Genomic DNA, 18,238 nt, shown 5'->3' with positions numbered 1-18,238 from the left:
GGTCATTGGTAAATTACCTGCAAATCGGGAACAAATTCCATTCTGGATAGCTAAAAAAATTACTCAAATCGAGGCAGTATTTGCTGATACTACCCCTCATGAGAAACACAGAATTCTAACTATCTGTTTACCAATGGGGATCGCAGCACACCTGGAGGACTGCGACACTTGGGGTCTTTGCTGCAATCTACACTAAAACACATGGTGTTCAGTCCATGGCAGTAATACCAGACGTCCTGAAACAGATTCAAAATGAATACGGGGCAGAGCCTGCTTTAAATCTAGGTATGAAATTACTAAAAGATTTCAAACAGGTCTCCACAATAATATTAGCTAATATTAAAGGTGAAACAGCATCCGTGGCGATCCGCCAAAAGTTAAGCGAATTTGATGTAACTGAGCAACCACAAGAACTGGCCAGAATAATTGAAAAATCCTATGAAGAATTAGGCAGAGACTGTCTCGGTGGGAAACCAGTTAAACCCCAACTGACTGACTGAAAGTCCTGAAAAGGTCTTTATTAAAAACACTCTTACTCTTCCTAAAAAGAAGTGGGAGAACACTAAACAAACTCCTAAAGAGAAGCGTTCTCAATCCAGGGGTAGGTCTCCTCAAAAGGAGCCCTCTGAAAGGAGGTATATCCTCAGGAATAGAGATAATTTGAGAAAACCTGATAGATAGCAAGATACTGATACACATTCCTCTCGTACCTTTCAGACTTTCTCACAGAAATCGGAAGGAAGAGGACGATCAGAACAAAAGGAATAACGAGTGAAGTCCAAAGAAGATCAACACGTTCCAAAAAATAAGAAAACTCAATTCACCAAAAAGAAGGTAGCAGGTCTAAAAATCAGACATGCCGAGGATCTTGAGGACACAACTCAAGAACGGGGAATGGGCTCAAACGATGTTGGACAGTGCGGCAGAAGTCACCATAGCTCGCAAGAACTTGAAGGATCATCTGGAGACAGTGGACTTGAATGAGTACATTCAAGTTGAAACTGCAGATACCAGTGTTAGTGTACCACATAAGTTATATGAAGTAACACTCCGGATGGAGGGGGACATAGCAAGAAAAATAAGAGCACTCTTTTGGGAGAACCTCTCTAAGTGTTATGACATTCTTCTAGCTGAACAAGACTGGCCAACTGAATTTGTCAGGGAGTGCCCACATGGCAAAGACATCATTATGCCAGCTTTCTCCAATCATGGTCCAATTCATAAAAAATATACCTATGCCAGGAAATGGGCAGTAGCCCAGGCTCCTGCATTATACAAAAATCATGTAGGATGGGATGAGGATTCTGCTCCCCATAAAATCTAATTGAAAACTCAACCAACTGCGCAAAGGCAGTATCCAGTTAAGCATGAAGCTAAAAAACCGATCAGGGAGATCTTAGATCAACTTGAATACCAAGGGGTGATTGAAACATGCACCTCATCCATGAACAATCCTTTGTTTCCTGTCTCCAACCCAGACAAAAGCAAAAACAACAGTTGGATAGAATGCAGAACAATGTCATACATTCATCCCAGTACAGAGATCTGGGCCTAAATCCATCGTTTTGTTGCTCACCATGCCATTCCAGTTTGAATCCAGCCATATGTAAATCAGTCTTGAACCTGTGCCCCAAGGGAACAGTCCAGCCCAAACTGCCAAGCCAGGTCTTCCCTGGACTGGAAACAAGCATCCTAGGACCAGTTTTGGGCTTTCAGCCCTCATCATCCAGGATAGCTTGATTCCAGTCGCATGGAGAGCACGGGGCTCACGTCTGAACATATCCGTCCAACTCGGGATGACAAATGCAAAAACAACAGTTTTGGTTTTGCTTTGTTCGCCCTAAGTTGGCAGGGTATGCCCAGACGTGGGTCCCTTGCTCACTTTGCCACTGGATTCAAGCTAGCCTGGCTGATTAGCCAGAAACCGGTCCCAGGATGCTTGTTTCTGGTCCAGGGAAGACATGGCTTGGCAGTTCGGGCTGGACTGTTCCCATGAGGCACAGGGTCAGACTGATTTGCATATGGCCATGGCGGAGTGAGCTAAAGAATGATGATGGATTAAACCCAGATCAGTTGACTGGGGGTGAGTGCTTGCATTGTTCAACACTCCGTCCATCATCACCTTTGGTTTTCCAAACCAGACAATACATATCGTCTAGTTTTGGATTACAGACATTTAAACTCTTGTTGCAAAACCTTTGCAGTACAAAATGCACACAGTGCAGCACTAATGAATAACATTGTGCGTAAAAAAAATACAAAACTACTTTAGATATTTCTAACGGTTTCTCCTGTCAAAACATTGCACATGTAAGTAAGTATTTGACCGTTTTCTCAATTATGGGGACACAGCATCAATTCTGTCGTCTCCCCCAGGGATTCAAGAATAGTCCAGGGTTATTTTCAGCCAGAGTAACAGAGTTACTACAAACCTATGATGATGAGGCATGATCATATGTAAATGACATCTATCCAACAGACGATGACTTGGACAGGCACTTGAACAGGGTGAACACCATAATATTGGGCTTCGCCTCTGAAGGGTATAAATTCAATTTAAAAAAATCAAGAATTGCCCACCTCAATGTTCTTTTTCTGGGATATGAGTTATCAAGTGAAGGCAAAAGCCTGGCAGCCAACTTTTTAATAAAGTGTGCGGTGCTCCAAACTCCAAAAAACGTGAACAACTTACAGATGATTCTAGGTTTCCTGAACTTCTTATTTGTTTATTTCATTTATAAAGCGCACTATCACCTTGCAGGCATCCTGGCGCTAGCAAACTCAGAATACAGTTTAAAAGTGTGCCCGGGGAGTGACAATCCAAGTTAAATAGACCTTGGGGAACAACCAAGTTTTAAGTCTCCTTCTAAAAGGAAGGAGATCGCTGACTTGTCTCAATTCCAATGGAAGTGCATTCCAAAGTCTGGCAGCTGCTACGCCAAAAGTTCTGCCACCCGATTTTGCTTTCCTAACTCTTGATATTTTCACCAGTCTCGCCGATGAGGAGCGAAGGCTTCTTACATACCATTCAAATTTCCTCCGCATGGCAGCGGGTCCAGACCCATGCAGAGCCTTGAACACTAGACAGAGAGACTTAAACTGAATTCTCTGTCTCAGTGGGAGCCAATGCAGCTCCGCTAAGACTAATGAAGATGAAGAACCTCTGGGCAATCCGAGGGCTAGCTTAGCTGCCGTAGACTGAATCCTCTGGAGTCTGTCCAGAAGATATTTCGGAGACTCTAACAGTAATGCATTACAGTAGTCTAACCTGCTTAAAATGGTACTTTGGACTACTAACACATGTGCGTTAGGCGGAAGCAGGGGGAACATTTTCCGTAAAGTTCTAATAATGGCAAAACAGCCTCCCACCGTTTTGGTAACCTGCGCCTCCATTGTGAGTTTGTTGTTAAACATAACGACTAGGTTACGAACCTTCTCTACCGGCCTCACTGCGGTCGATGTATCTGAGGGCCAGAAGCTACCAGGCAACACAAGCAACCATACCCACTGAGCAGTACAGCACCTCGGTCTTACCCGCATTAAACTGCAAATAGTTTTCCCTCAACCAGTGAGCGGTGTCACGCAGGCAGCCATGAAACGCCTCTAAAGATGTCACCTGATCTCCTTCGAAGGAGAGAATCAGTTGCGTGTCATCTGCATAATTTACGATGCTGATGTTATGCTCTTTTATGACCGCAAACAGGGTATTCATGTCAATATTAAATAGAATTGGGCTAATTGCCGAGCCCTGTGGCATGCCATGCGTGATGTTGGTAAAGACAGATTGGTAAGGGGGGAGAGACACTGCTTGCCTCCTATCAGAAAGAAAAGACTGGAACCAATTTAGAGCACGGCCCGTCACCCCCACCTCCCTCAGCCTACCCTACAGGATCCCATGGTTAACCGTGTCGAATGCGGCAGACAGGTCAAGCAGAAAAAGAACAGCTGCTTGACCCCTGTCTGCCCGCATCCGAAGTTCATCCATCAACTTCTGAAGAACTTACATTCTAAATTACGCAGAAAGGGTTAAACCTCTCTACGAATTAATCAAACCTGATTTCAAAACAGTTAATTGGGCACAAAAACATACAGAAATTTTGCGTTCGATCCAAACGGGCATGTTAGCAACAACACATTTACAGACTCGCGTAAAAGTACACAACTTAGTGATCCGAAGCATTCCAGGAAGATGCGGATTCACGTACTTAACCTTTAATGAAGGAGAATAAGTACCCATAGCTTACAAATCACACTTGTACACACAAGCAGAAATGAAATTCACTTCTACAGAAAAAATTCTGACAGCGGTTCAAACTGCAGTAGCAAAAGAGAGAGCCCTCGCACAGGGTAAGCGTACAATGGTTGTTACTCCTGTACCTGCCTTAGAGGCAGTGAGAAAAGCGAGCATTCCTAATGCAAAAGCTTTACATCCAAGATGGATACAATGGGTTAATTCTCTTGCTGCAACAGATGTTGAATACGTTTTTGACCCTTATTTGAAAACACAAGAATTTCTACAATACGAACAAGAATGTCCTCTGCCTACTGAAATTCTGCCTCTAGAGAAGTATGAATGTATAATTTATACAGACGTATCAGCACAGCCCGCTATGGGGAGTAAACAAGCTTATAGTGCTGCATGCGTGATCGCTAAAAGTCGCTGGCGAGATGGCAAATTCCGACCAATGGTCATTAAAACTCAATCTCTAGGAGACTGTACAGCTCAGCGAGCTGAACTACAAGCATTCAAGATGGCACTTGAAAATACTGATCGCGAATTACCCACACTCATAGTGTGCGATTCATATTATTGCGTTCAATCTTGCAATGAATACTTGCAGAACTGGATTGAAAACGGTTTCAAAGATGCAAAAGGTGGCACAATCAAGCATAAGTTGCTTTGGGAACAAGTAGTTCAGTTACGACAAGGACTACAAAACACTCACGTGATACATATGCTGAATCATCAACTGATGGCGTTCACGTTGCAGGGAATTAATTGGCTGATGAAGCCACGAAGGCTGCTGTGCAAACGGCTTCCGTAGCTGCAATCACTCGTTCGAAAACGAAAATAGACGTCGAAATAATGCTAGCTGTCAATGCCACAAGGAAAGGCAGCGGTGCAACGTTACCTCAAAACTATCCACTCAAATACTCATACATAATTGATGCAAACTCTGTTCCTTTTGCTCGAATCCCTGGAGTGGGGGATAGAGTGATTCCAAACAGGAAACGTAGAGTAGCTTTGTTATACGAAGCACATTTGGGAGAGGGTTTGATACATCAAGGGATCTCAAAAACAATACTAACTGTTAAGGAGACGTACTGGTGGCCAGGGATAAAAGGTCACATTCACACATTTGCAATTAACTGCCATAACTGCAACAGAGATCGCAGCAGAGAATGCTGCCAGATACCTGAATGCATTGTAGACAGCCCAGTACAGACACCTTTGTTAGAGAGCCATTAGACTATCTACACGCAGACGTCCCTATGGAAGAATGCAGCCCCACAACTATTAGGACAAAAATTCATTTGGATGTGGCCTCAGCGCTCGGCTGACGCAAGAACTGTTATAAAAGATTTACGAGTCTTTATCGGCACATATGCAGTCGGCACGCTACATTCTGACCATGGTCCTGCATTTAGCACAAAAGCTTATAAGTAGGCCATGGCCAATCTGGGCGTTGCATTGCGGTATTCTAGTCCATTCCATCCTGAGGGAAATTAGGTAGTGGAGAGAAAAGAACGGGACATAAAGCAATCTATAACAGCTAGGGTACTAGGCTCGGGTGACGGGTGGGTCAAACATCTAATAAGTGTCCAACGTATTCTTAACACGCTGCCAAGAAGTTCTCTGGGGGAATCACTCCATATGAAATCCTTTTTTGAACTAGAATGATTGTGCAGGATCTCGATTGTCACACTTCAGTGGTAGAACAAAAACCCTTTGATATCAAAGATCGTTTGGCTGTTTTGCAGGACTTAAATGAAATAAGAAAAAGCCAAAGTAACGTGTTCCTGAAGCCAACGACCACTGAAGAGAAACCATCCGTCCCAGCAAGACCTGTCTGGATTCCAAAGATTGGGGATCTGGTCAGAGAAAAGATTACGCACAAGAAGGAATTTGAGCCTTCTTACAGACAAGCAGTACCTGTCCTAGCAGTCCACGGATCAAGAACAGAGTTACTTTCGCCCCTTGCTGGTAAAAAGGAGAACCGGTTCGTGTCCATCGACCTGGTCAAACCACATCATGTAGCTGATCATAAGTAGAAGGCAAAGTGGACTCCAAAGATGTAGCAGACGCCCAAATCTGGCTACTATCCAAGAGGTTCACACTGAGGGACTCATCACCTTTGAAGAATCTGCAGTGGGAAATGAAGGACTATGCATCAAAGCCATGGAACTTGTACCTCTTGAGACCCAAATAACAGTTTGTCAAGAAACGCCTGTCTACAATAAAATAGCATCTGACTATACAAATGTAACAAGTGATCAAGTGGTTCCAGTGATTTCAACGAATCCTGATGCAATCCCTACAATTGACAGAACGGTCTCTGGCTATTTCATTAACTATGATACGTTTTCCGAGGATCCCAGTGAACCTGGAACGACGCCAGCAAAAAGAACTTTTAAAGAACAAGCAACAGAACTTTTCCATCAACTGGAAAATACTTATCTGATTTCACCATGGATTGAACTTTGGATTGTGTTGGGTGTACTTTTCCTAATACTTTGGTTGACTCTTGTATTTACTTTGAGAATGCTGATTAATGGAAGATATGTTAAAAAGGACACAGCAAGTAAGAACATCAACTTACTACTCAAGCGACACAAATCATCTCATCGTGAACAAAGAGACGTGTCATCAGTGAACATCACAGCCGTTCCTATAGCTGGTGGTATAGCTTGGGACAGAACTGAATATGACATTCTTGGTCCGGCAGAGCTGTTGAAGATTCCACACCAATTCAAGATTTCAGATTTCCTTGAGTGACTTTGTTTCATCTAGTACCTTTTCAGATGATTGGGACTTTGAGACTATTAATAATATGATGTCAGACTTAGAAATGTCCGCAAAATGTACTACACATGAATACTTAGAAGGGTCATCGGATTATGAACACATGTATTGTTATAATCACTATGGTCATCATTTCTTGCATACATCTGCAAATCCTATAAATGTATTAACTTATAACCAGTTGGAACATTGTCCTACGCCACCAAAAGGTAGCTCAAAAACATTTGACAAATGTCAAATCCAGAAACATTTTACTTTAAAAAAGTTAATAGAACAGGAATGAAAAGTATATTGACAAATACAAAACAAATCTATTCTGCGGCCTTTTATGCTCAGCTGTCTACATTAGGTTTTGACTTTTGTAAAGACAACATTGAGACAAAAACTGTCTGGGGCACAAGCGACTGGCATGTGCAGGGATTGGAAGCACTATTTAGAGCCTGCACCATCCCTGAACAAATAATGTTTTTGAATGACACAGTTCAGCAGACATCTTGTCTTGGGTTAGCCAAGATAAAAGATTTAAACAAACCGTCCATACCTAAACCTACACCTGATAGTAACAAGACTACAGAGGGGGAGGTCGACGTACATACTATTTTGCTTCACAATAGAACACATCCTGACTGGAAAAAATGGTTAATCTGGCCCACAGACACAAACACCTATCAAGATAGATTCCTGAACAAAATCCAGGGTTTCAAATTCACTAGGCCAGATCCAAGATATGTTCAGAGACAGCATCCAGGAATAGTAACATCATACAGTGTAGGGAAGCTGTGCCTTGAGTGGCTACAAAAATCTACTTTAAAGGAAGTAAAACAACACTTATCTTTACTTAAAGATGGCGTTGATCTGAGGGACTTCTTACAAGGACCTACTAAACAGCGTCATAAACGTTTTATATACGCCGGTATCTATGCTGCTTATAATGAAGCATGGAAGATTACGCAAGCAGAGACTGCAGGACGAATACGAGAAATTGATCATAATAATTTAGAGAAATCTCTCTCTGTAGTTGACAATGGGTTAACAACTCTATCATACAGAATATATTCTTTGGACAGCATAGTATCCTCTGCCATAGACATAATGGAACAGGACTTGGTCATGTTGCAACATGGTCAGTCGCAATTGCGTTCTATAATGCTATTGGGCTGGACGTTACAAAACTTACGTTCAGGCCATGTGCCTTGGCGTCTAATCAACATCACATCACTGTTTTCTGAATTTAATCTCACAGATAAACAGATCACACTGGCACAGAGGGGAGCAGACTATACGGTGCTGAGCATTGAAAAACTGGAAAGATTGCCATTAACTGTTTTTGAGAAACCAGCAACAGCATGGATAATACACTGTACAATCATTCTGCCCGTTACAATTTTCCATTTTCAGTATTGCTTAAAACGTATACCAGCAGGCGTGTATGAAAGGTTGGGTAAAGAATACATCAAGACATACTGGGAAAAACCCTACACACACAAATGTTGGAGTGGGGGAAAGAAGTGTTTCTTAGTGGTAAAAATTGCGAAAATGTACTAAGCGGTTCTCTCTTTTGTCAGGGTATTAATTTACACGGGGCCTGTGATGGTTCCTCGAACAACTTATCCTGCCACCTGCAAGGTTCACCAGCTGCGGTTATTGATCCGCTTTTTGGGCAACTTTCTAATGGAAGTTACATTATGTTGAATGATCAAAGCTGATGTGGCATGTTGCCAGGAATGCCCTATCTGGTAACTGTGCCAGCCAGGGTCACTTGCTGTATGCAAGTATTGTTTCCAAAAACCAAGACAGAACGGGAGTCGCTGTTATGGCCTTCACTGAACATTTCTTCTATACAAATTCATACTTTAAACAGACTGAAAGCCATTCTTTTACAGAAATCTATGCCACTGACCTCGGCCAAAGAGACGTATGATCTGCACGTCGCAAGGACTTCTGCAGAAATACATGCCCTTTTAACCATAAATTGACTTATACATTTCTCAGAAATGTTAGGTCGTATATTAAATATGTCTGATATGAGTGGTATTGTACATGTATTTAAGACAGTTTTTTCGAGACTGTTAGCACCTTTTCAAGCAGTCCTAGGCATATTTCCAAACTTCATGCACTTTGTGTTTGGCGGACTGCCTCTCGTTTTGGGATTTGCAGCAGGGATACTATTTTTGCTCCTTCTGCTCCGATATGGCAAGCCAACTGACCAATGATACCCAGATCACTTTGTAGAACACTCTTCTAGCGATGAATTGTTGTGAGCGCATAATCCAAATTTGGGGATTAACTTGTTTAAGAGAATTGAATACCACGTTGTTTCTATCATTCAGACCAATATGGCAAGATAGCATCTTACCTGTTCTACGATGCCTGCTATGTGGAGAAGAATGCGTGTTAGACATCTGTCTCACACTCCCATCAGTCATGCCAGCGGATGTTGATACTTTGCTTGGACCGGTAACGGCTCATGCCCTGTGTTGTCCCCAGCGGATAACAATTCTGATGACGGCATTCATTGAGATCTCACAGATGCAACATGCAGACGGTGAGGTACGAGGAACAACAGGCGCACAGGTACCATCTACTTCGAACATTGCTAATGCGACCAACGCTGATGGTGATGCTTCACATCTATGTGCAATTGATCTTCTTAGCGAGGTAATCCAACTTTCACCTACAATGGTAGACAAATTCTTTACAGACTTAGAAGATTTGATGTTTTCTCCAAACAATAACACTGACTTTTGAAATTGGCACACAGTGTTCTGAGAGACTCTGAATTCGACCTTTATTTTTCAAAACAAGTTTTCTACCTTTGGAACTCTATTTTTTCTATGATCCAACTTTTGTTTTTCAAATTTATATTTTAACATTTTTTTGGCCCAAAGTACTCTGCATAAAGTAGAACTATTCATAGAGAACTAGAATTCTTTGGGGAAAAAAAACTTCCAATAGACAATATTTGACCTTGTCCACATTCAAACAGTTTATATATTCTACTATGGAATTGTCTCGACTTTTTCATCTGTATTTAAGAGCCATTTCATAAATGTATTTTCGTGATTCATTCGGATAGCATTTCAAATGTCAAACTAAATGCCTTGAATGAAACATTGCTTTAAATGTGTACAGCACAAATGCTCTTTTCGTGTACAACCAATACCAATGCATTTTTATGTATTTTGGGTGGGTTTTAACACATCATTTAGATATGTTTAATGTGTTTAGAACTTAGTAATGTTGTACATAATAAAGTGGAGTGGGTGTTGTGTGGCATTTTAGGCTCCAAGTGAATTTTCCTAATTCATGCCCTTTTATAGGTACAGTTCACATTGCCCTTACAGAGGCATAGAAATCAAGTCCTTATTTAGACATAGCCCATGCTACCCAAATACAGGCATGGCTACTTCCACCCGTACCAAACGTCACAACGATTTCTTGGAAAATCGGCTTAAGCAGTTAGTGAACTTCCCCTTGCTTGAACATTGATTTGTCCAAGAACTCATGTACTTTGCAAAGAACAACTATTCCCTAGGGGTTCTTTCCTGACGTTTTTATGCCCGACTTTACGTCAAACTATAGCATTCCTAGGCACCTTCAAGGTATAAATATACCTTCACTTGCTCTAGCAAGACATGGTGATTCGGACCTGTTCGACTATCTACTTGCTCGACGCAGCTCGCTACAGCAAGTGCCGAAGGAAGCCGACCCTCCAGCTGACGCACTGATCAAGAGGCTGCCCTTCTCCTGCCGAGAATCCATCTCCAGTGTTTCCAAGCTCTCCTTGCGGGGTGTTGGGAAATCGAGTCCCGAGACAGATACCCGACCTCCTTCATTCTAACTAAGGTATGGAGCTGATTAGAACTTAGAGAAATCCTGGATAGATTCTTGGCAAAAAAAAACTAAACCTATGCCTTTTTTTTTAACTCTGTTTATTGCACAAGAGAGCAATCCACTTCCACATACAGACATATCATGGTAAATATCGAAATGCTTTCGTGGTGTCAATAACCAATAATGAAAAGTATCACAGAGGGACTGCCAACTACTAGAATGACACAGTGCAATAATAAATTTTTGCTTTTTGACGAAACTTGAAATAAAAAGAACAAACCATATAGAATCTAAAGAAAAAAAAATTACAAGCAACATGCAAATAGTAAGTCATATCAGTAAGGTTGCGAGTACAGTAGAGCAGTTCAGTCAGCACTAAAAAGAACAATTCCATTCTCAATATGGCGCAATAGGAAACATCAAGGCCTACAGGTACAGGCCGGACCACCGCCCAACACCATAGGAGTGACAGCAGAGTCCACCCATCAAGGAGGCAACACCCAAGGGAGTTCATGTGTCTTTCCCGCCATCCACTGGGGTGCCCGGTAACAATGTGCTGTAGTGCAGTTCATACGCGTCCCGCAGGAAAATAACAATGGAGGCGGTCTCCGCGTTGATGCGGAGCCCACCCCCGTAGGAACAAAGGGATTAACCGATCGGGACTGTGCCTCCTGAGCGAGCCTCGCCACATACCTCCGGTATGGCTCCCATATGTCAATTGGTCTTGAAGCAAGTGGAATCTGTTCTGACTATTCAACACTGTTAACGTTACAATAGGCCAAACTACGGAGCCAAGCGCGGACAGTCGGAGCGCGCCTAGCACACCAGAGCAGTGCCACCTCTCGCTTGGCCAAAAGAAAGCCAATGGATGCCAGCTTTCGAAGGGGTCGCGAGAAGTTTGCAACATAACCAAGCAACGCAATTTCGGGGATGGGTTGCAGGTCCATGCCCAGTATGTCTCCCAGAACCCGGTGCACTTGTAGCCAGTAGTCAGTCAGTTTCGAGCAAGTCCAGGAAAGATGGGCGAAGTCCGCCTGTGGGGCTTTACATTTAGGGCAATGGTGCGACCTGCTAGAGTCAATTCTATGTGCAAGTGCGGGAGTGTGATACATCCTCCTCAAGAACTTAAAGTGTATGAGTTTATGTCTGGTGTTAATGGAGACTTCTCTCGTGGTGGAACAACACGCCGCCCAGTGATCATCCGTGATTTGGATGCCCAGGTCGCCCTCCCAAGCGGAGCGCACCGCTGTGTCAGAGGAGGGGACCGAGGCAAGGCACATCCGGTAGAGCTTAGAGACAACATGCGCCCCAGACTGGTTCTGTATGATAAATGTGAGTGCAGGGGTGTCATCAGGAGGGAGCGGATATGTGGGGAATTCAGCCCTGAGCATTGAGCAAAGCCTTGTCCGAGTGAATGAGTCCATAAATGTCCTATCTGTGAAGCGGTGGTCTTCCGTGAGGGAGAAAGCATGGCCGTCTGGGAACAGATCGCCGACCGTGTGCAGTTGGAATTTGGACAGTGTGCGCCGAACCACCGATTCGCCTGTAATGGGGAGCCAATGAGGGTTAGGCAACGGTAGAGCAGGTGAGTATAGTTTCTCAACATGAAGCAGGCGTCGCAGTTTATCCCAAGCCCAACATGTAGTGGATAAAGGCTGTATGTCTTGAGGGTCCCGAGGGAGTCCCCTAGGAAGGATGGAAGGGAGGGCCACAGGGAGGGCCAAATCAGCTTCAGGTTTCAGATGTGGAATTCTGGCATCCGAGTGGAGCCAGGGGTAAGCGTAGGAGCCCTGTGCTACTAAGTAATAAAGATAGAAATCCGGTACGCCAAACCCTCCACGCTCGTAAGGAAGTGTCAGAATGTGCCAGGCCACCCGCGGGTTCCTACCGCTCTATACCAAATGCAGCAGCAAGGAGCGAAGTTGAGAAAAAAAAATCTTGGTGAGGGGGATCGGAATGTTATTGAATAAATACAAGAACCGGGGGAGGACAATCATTTTTATTATGGCAATCCGGCCAGCCATAGACAGTGGGAGGCAGAGCCAGCGTTCGTGTGATCCTCCAAAAAATCAAGGGCATGACCATAATTCAAACGAACAATGAAAACTGTGTCGAGGTGGATGTGAATCCCCAGATATTTCACAGAGTCGGCGCACCACTCTAGAGGAAACGAACAGTTCCACTGCAAGGTGGAGGGGGTGAGTGGAAAAATGACCGATTTGTGCCAATTTATTCTAAGGCCCGAGAAGTCGCCAAAACGGGCAATTTCTGACAACAGCGGCTCCAAGTTGGGCTGAGGAGTCCGAACATACAAAACCGTGTCGTCGGCATATAGCGAGAGGCGCAGTGGCCCGGTGCGGAACTGAAGCCCTCTGTGGAGATGCTTCTCCTGAAAATGTCGAACCAGAGGGTCCATCGAAATGATGAACAGGAGCGGGGATAGAGGACATCCCTGACAGATACCTCTTGAAAGCGTGAAGCTTTCAGTAATGGTGCCATTCAATCGTATCCGGGCGGTGGGAGCGGAGTACAGTAACTCCACAGTCGCCACAAACACCTCGGGCATTCCCATTCGTCTCATAATTGACAAAAAAAGGGCCATTCCAGGGTGTCAAACGCTTTTTCCGCGTCCAAGAACACTGCTGCAGCCGGGGTGGAGGGCTCAATTCTGTGTAAAACGGAAAACAGTGTTCGAAGATTGAGGGAGGTGGATCGATGTGGAGCAAATCCGGACTGAGCCGGCAAAATGATGGTTTCTACGAGCAGCGCCAAGCGGATTGCTAGGACCTTGGCTAAAATCTTGTAATCAAGGTTCAAGAGGGATAAGGGCCTGTAGGAGCTACACAAAGAGAGGTCACGGCCCTGCTTGGGTAATAAAACAATAACCGCCTCCCGGAGCGTGGGTGGCAGGACGCCCGCCTCAAGCGCCTCTGCATATACCTCGACAAGCCTAATGACAAGTTCCTCCTTGTATTCCTTGTAAAAGTCAGCCGAATACCCATCAAGACCGGGGGCCGAGGAGCCTTTCAAAGAGTCAATGGCCTCGATTATGAAATCGGGCGTTATGGGCATGGCCAAAAACTCCTGCATGTTCTTCTCTAGGTACACCATGGCAATTTCGTTCAAATACGGACCCGGGTTGCATTGTTCCCCCGAGAGTGTGGAAGTGTACAGAGTTTTATAGTATGACAGAAATGTGTTGGAAACATCAGGGGTGGAGTGTTGCCGCGCACCTTGTGTGTCAATCACTTCCGTGATGTAAGCTGCCTGGCGCGGCGGGCGAAGCATTTGCGCCAATAGTTTGCCTGGCCTATCTCCCTCGCCATACTGTCGCGCCGTGTAGTGTTTACCCATGAACCTCAATTCCCGGTCCGCAGCTTCCCGAAACTCCAAAAGGAGCTCAAGGCGTTTAGCCTCATGATCCGCAGAGGGATCCTCAAGGGTCTCCTTTTCTAGCGCAGTGATGTCCGCTTCAATACGAGTCAGGGTGGATCGAATCTCACGCAGGGAACCAACATGTTTGGCGATACAAACCCCACGCAAGGTGGCCTTGAAGCCCTCCCGTAACGTGGCCCAGGAGGTGACAGAGCCAGTATTTATATCAAAATAGTCATAGATGGCAGTACGGATGTCCTCCTTAAAAATCGGATCCAGTAGAGCCCTGCCAGGGAATCGCCTCTGCCTTCGTATCCCCCAGTCTGGGGATTGCCAATGTCAATACTATGGGAGAGTGGTCAGACAGGGTGCGAGGTAGCGTAGAAAGGCCATCCACCCAGCCCGGGGAAAGGAGGCAGTAGTCAATTCTAGTGCTGGTAATGTGGAAACCAGAATGATGTGTGTAATCAGGCGAGTGTGGATGCAGTCTAGCCTCTATGTCCAGTAATGAAAAGTGAGTGCAAATTTCCGCCAGCACTGAGCGGGCCCTGGGTTTGCTGTCCGGGGAGGGAGAGGTACTGTCTCTGTCAGGATTCATCAATACGTTGAAGTCGCCACCCAGGACCAACAAATCTATGTCCGAGTGAAGCAGCGTCATCTGCAGGTCGTGGAAAAAAGCAGGGGAATCCACATTGGGACCATAAACTCCCACCATTGCGATCTTATAACCAAACAATACTCCCATTATAAGCACATATCTGCCCTCCCCATCAGTTTTACTGCCTGTCAATACAAAGGGGACACGTTTGTGCACAAGAATTGCAACACCTCTTGCGTATCTGCTGTAACAGGAAAATACTCTGTGAGACCCCCAGCCCCTAGCCACTGAGACCGTGTCCGACTGCACCAAATGAGTCTCTTGCAGAAAGAGGACATCCACACTATGTCGCGGTGCATAATTCAGTACCTGTTTGCGCTTCCTCGTGGTGTTTAAACCACGATGCTACACAATACTTACTTCTTCCCTCATACTAGACTTAGGTTAGGTACATTGGGGTAGGTGTATTTTAGAAACACCAGTTGAGTATTTTAGCCTGTGTATTTATGTATGTATTTTTATATGGCTTAGAAACCATACAATGCTCTTATAGTATTATTTCATATTACTGTTTACGCTGTACGCATTATACTTTGCAGTCTGCATAACGATTGTAGCAGTTCACTTCTCTTGCATGAGAAAGAAGACTGTTCAATAAACCTTTTTTATTGAAAACTCCTGCCTCTCTATTTCTCTGCAACTCTGTAGAAACGAAGCATGCACGATTGACTGAGTGAAATACTTATCTATTGTTTCCGCGACTCTAGAGATATATTTCTTATTCTTAGGAAACAAAGTTGTCATGTTTATGCGGTTGTCAGAAACTAATCCCTTCTTGTGAATTCGAGAAAGTTTCTAGTGACCTCTGAGCTAGCTGGCACTTACTATTAAGTTCAGTATATTCGATAGAGACCTAGTTGACCTCAGTCCTACGTCTAATCTATAGGATATATTATTCCAATGCGCAGAGCCTATTGGGAATATAGGAACTACACTACAGACCCAGAGGCACAGGTAACGCAGAGGAGTACAGAGGAAGAAGAGCAACCCAGAGACTCCAAGGAGAAGGGGTAGAGACGAAGGCAAGAGCCCGCCACCGGGAACACACCCAGTGAAGAGGGCAGCTGAATCCATCACAGCTGGAAGTCAACAGACCAGACAAAACAGCACCTCAGCAATAAGGCAGGTGGGAGAAGAAAAACATAGTCCCACAAGGCTCCCGCAAAACAAGAAGCAGGGTCGGCAGGCCCCACTCCAAGGCCCCTGGCCGTAGACCAGAGAAGCAGGCGGGCGCAGCTGGACGCTGACAAGCGCCACAAACCTAAACGTCCAGACCACATCATCCAGGCGGACGCAGTTGGGCACCAATAAGCGACCAGCCGGAAGATAAGAGGAGAAACAAGTAGGGCGGGCCCAGCCGTCAACACAGGAAAGCATCCCCCCTGGAACACCCGACAAAGGACCAGGCCGACACAGCGGACAGGAGAGGAAAACACCGCAGCACAATGCCAAAGACGGCATACCAAGCCAGTCAATGAATCAGTCGGAGCCTGTAATTGGGAGAGAGTTCTTTAAGTTGTCCATAACAGAAGTCCCACTGTGCTTCGGGCAGTGGGGTGGGAAGATCTTCGTTTCAATATTGAAGGGATTTAAGCTTTACCAATGGGGTAGTGTTTTGCATGTGCGTGTAGAGTTGCGTGAGGGGGATTGCAACAGATTTTCCAATGTGGGTAGAGCTGGGGAGCCGCCGGGAAGTCCCTGCAAAGGGCACGACACGCCGCTCGTAACTTATGATATAGTATAGAAATAGTTCGGAGAAGGGCAACGTCTGACCCTCGTCCACTGTCGGAGGGGGCCTAAATTCATTTTCGGGAAATAGGTCAGCAAAGGTGTGGATTTGCATTTTCTGTTCTAGTGACTTACTAATCCCGTCTCCGATACAGGGCATCATTGGGTTCTGTGCCAGAGGGATCAAGGGGGCATACAACACCGGGATTCCCGCCCGTTTACGCAGCTCATCCCATGCCCAATGCAGCGTTCTGGCAGTGTCTACAGCTCCATGAGGATGCTGCAACAGTTTATAAATAGCCACTTTAAGCAGGACTGGCGCAACTGCCTTACGCTCTACTGCCACATGGGGTTGGAAGGGCGTGGGGTGTACCCAAAAGTGCAAGAATTGGGCCTGAGCGCAGAGCGCATAACGATGCATGTCCGGAGCGCCCAATCCTCCCTGACGCAGCGGGAGCGTCAACATGTCCCAGGATGTCCTAATCTGTCCACCCGCCCAAGGAAATAAAATGCGACTTGAGTGGTAAAAAATGCAGCGTGATTGGGATCGGAATATTTACAAATAAATACAGAAATTTTGGCAAAATTACCATTTTAGCCAACACTATCCTGCCTGCTAGGGACAGTGGCAGCTTAGACCATATCTTAACCTTCTCCTCCAACCACACGACAGCCCGCCCATAATTCAGATTCCAAACCTCCAGTGTATCCCAACTGATCCAAATGCCCAAGTATTTGACCACCTCAGCTTCCCACTTTAGGGGATATTCGGAAGAGACCAGCGGCGTGCCATCTGTCAGGGGAAATATCACAGATTTTGCCCAATTTACAAAAATACCAGCCAGGCCTCCGAAACGGATAAACTCCCTCAAAATTGTGTCTAGATTCTCCTCCGGGTTAACAAGATAAAGCTTAACGTCGTCAGCATACAATGATATGAGTAGGCTCCTGGAGCTAAACCCTATACCGCGTGCCGTATGATGTTGCGGGATACGGGCAGCAGGGGCTCTATTGCTATCGCAAACAGTAGCGGGGAAAGGGGGCAGCCTTGCCTTGTGCTGCGTGATATAGGGAAGGGATCAGATAATAATCCGTTCACCCTGATCCGAGCCCTGGGTAAGGTATATAATAACCGTATCCGATTGATGAAGAGCGGGCTGAACCCCATACAGCCCAATATGGCAAACAAATATGGCCACTCGAGTGTGTCGAAATCCTTGGCGGCGTCTAAAATACCTACTGCAGTGTGAACCTCTGGATGCAGATAATGCTAAGCCAAAAAGATAGTATGTAAATTATGAGAGGTCGACCTCCCCGGGATAAACCCTTACTGATCCGGGAGCGCAACCATAAGGAGCAGTGGTTGTAGTCTATTTGCAATCAGCTTAGCTTAGCTAGGATTTGTACGTCCACATTTATCAATGATAGTGGTCTACAGGAATCTACCTCCGTTTCTGGCTTCCTGGGCTTCAACAAAGTAATAATTATGGCTTCCCTCATGGACTTAGGCAGTACTCCCTCCTCCAGCAGCCTAGGCACCAAGTCCTCAACATATGTTTTGTAAAAAGATGTAGTCAAACCATCAGGGCCGGGGGCGACATCCTCGGTGGTGAACGGGA

This window comes from Lissotriton helveticus, chromosome 3_1, assembly GCF_964261635.1.
Source record: "Lissotriton helveticus chromosome 3_1, aLisHel1.1, whole genome shotgun sequence".
Classification (NCBI taxonomy): Eukaryota; Metazoa; Chordata; class Amphibia; order Caudata; family Salamandridae; genus Lissotriton; species Lissotriton helveticus.
The sequence above is the reverse complement of the archived record's forward strand: the minus strand, read 5'-3'. Positions refer to the sequence as shown.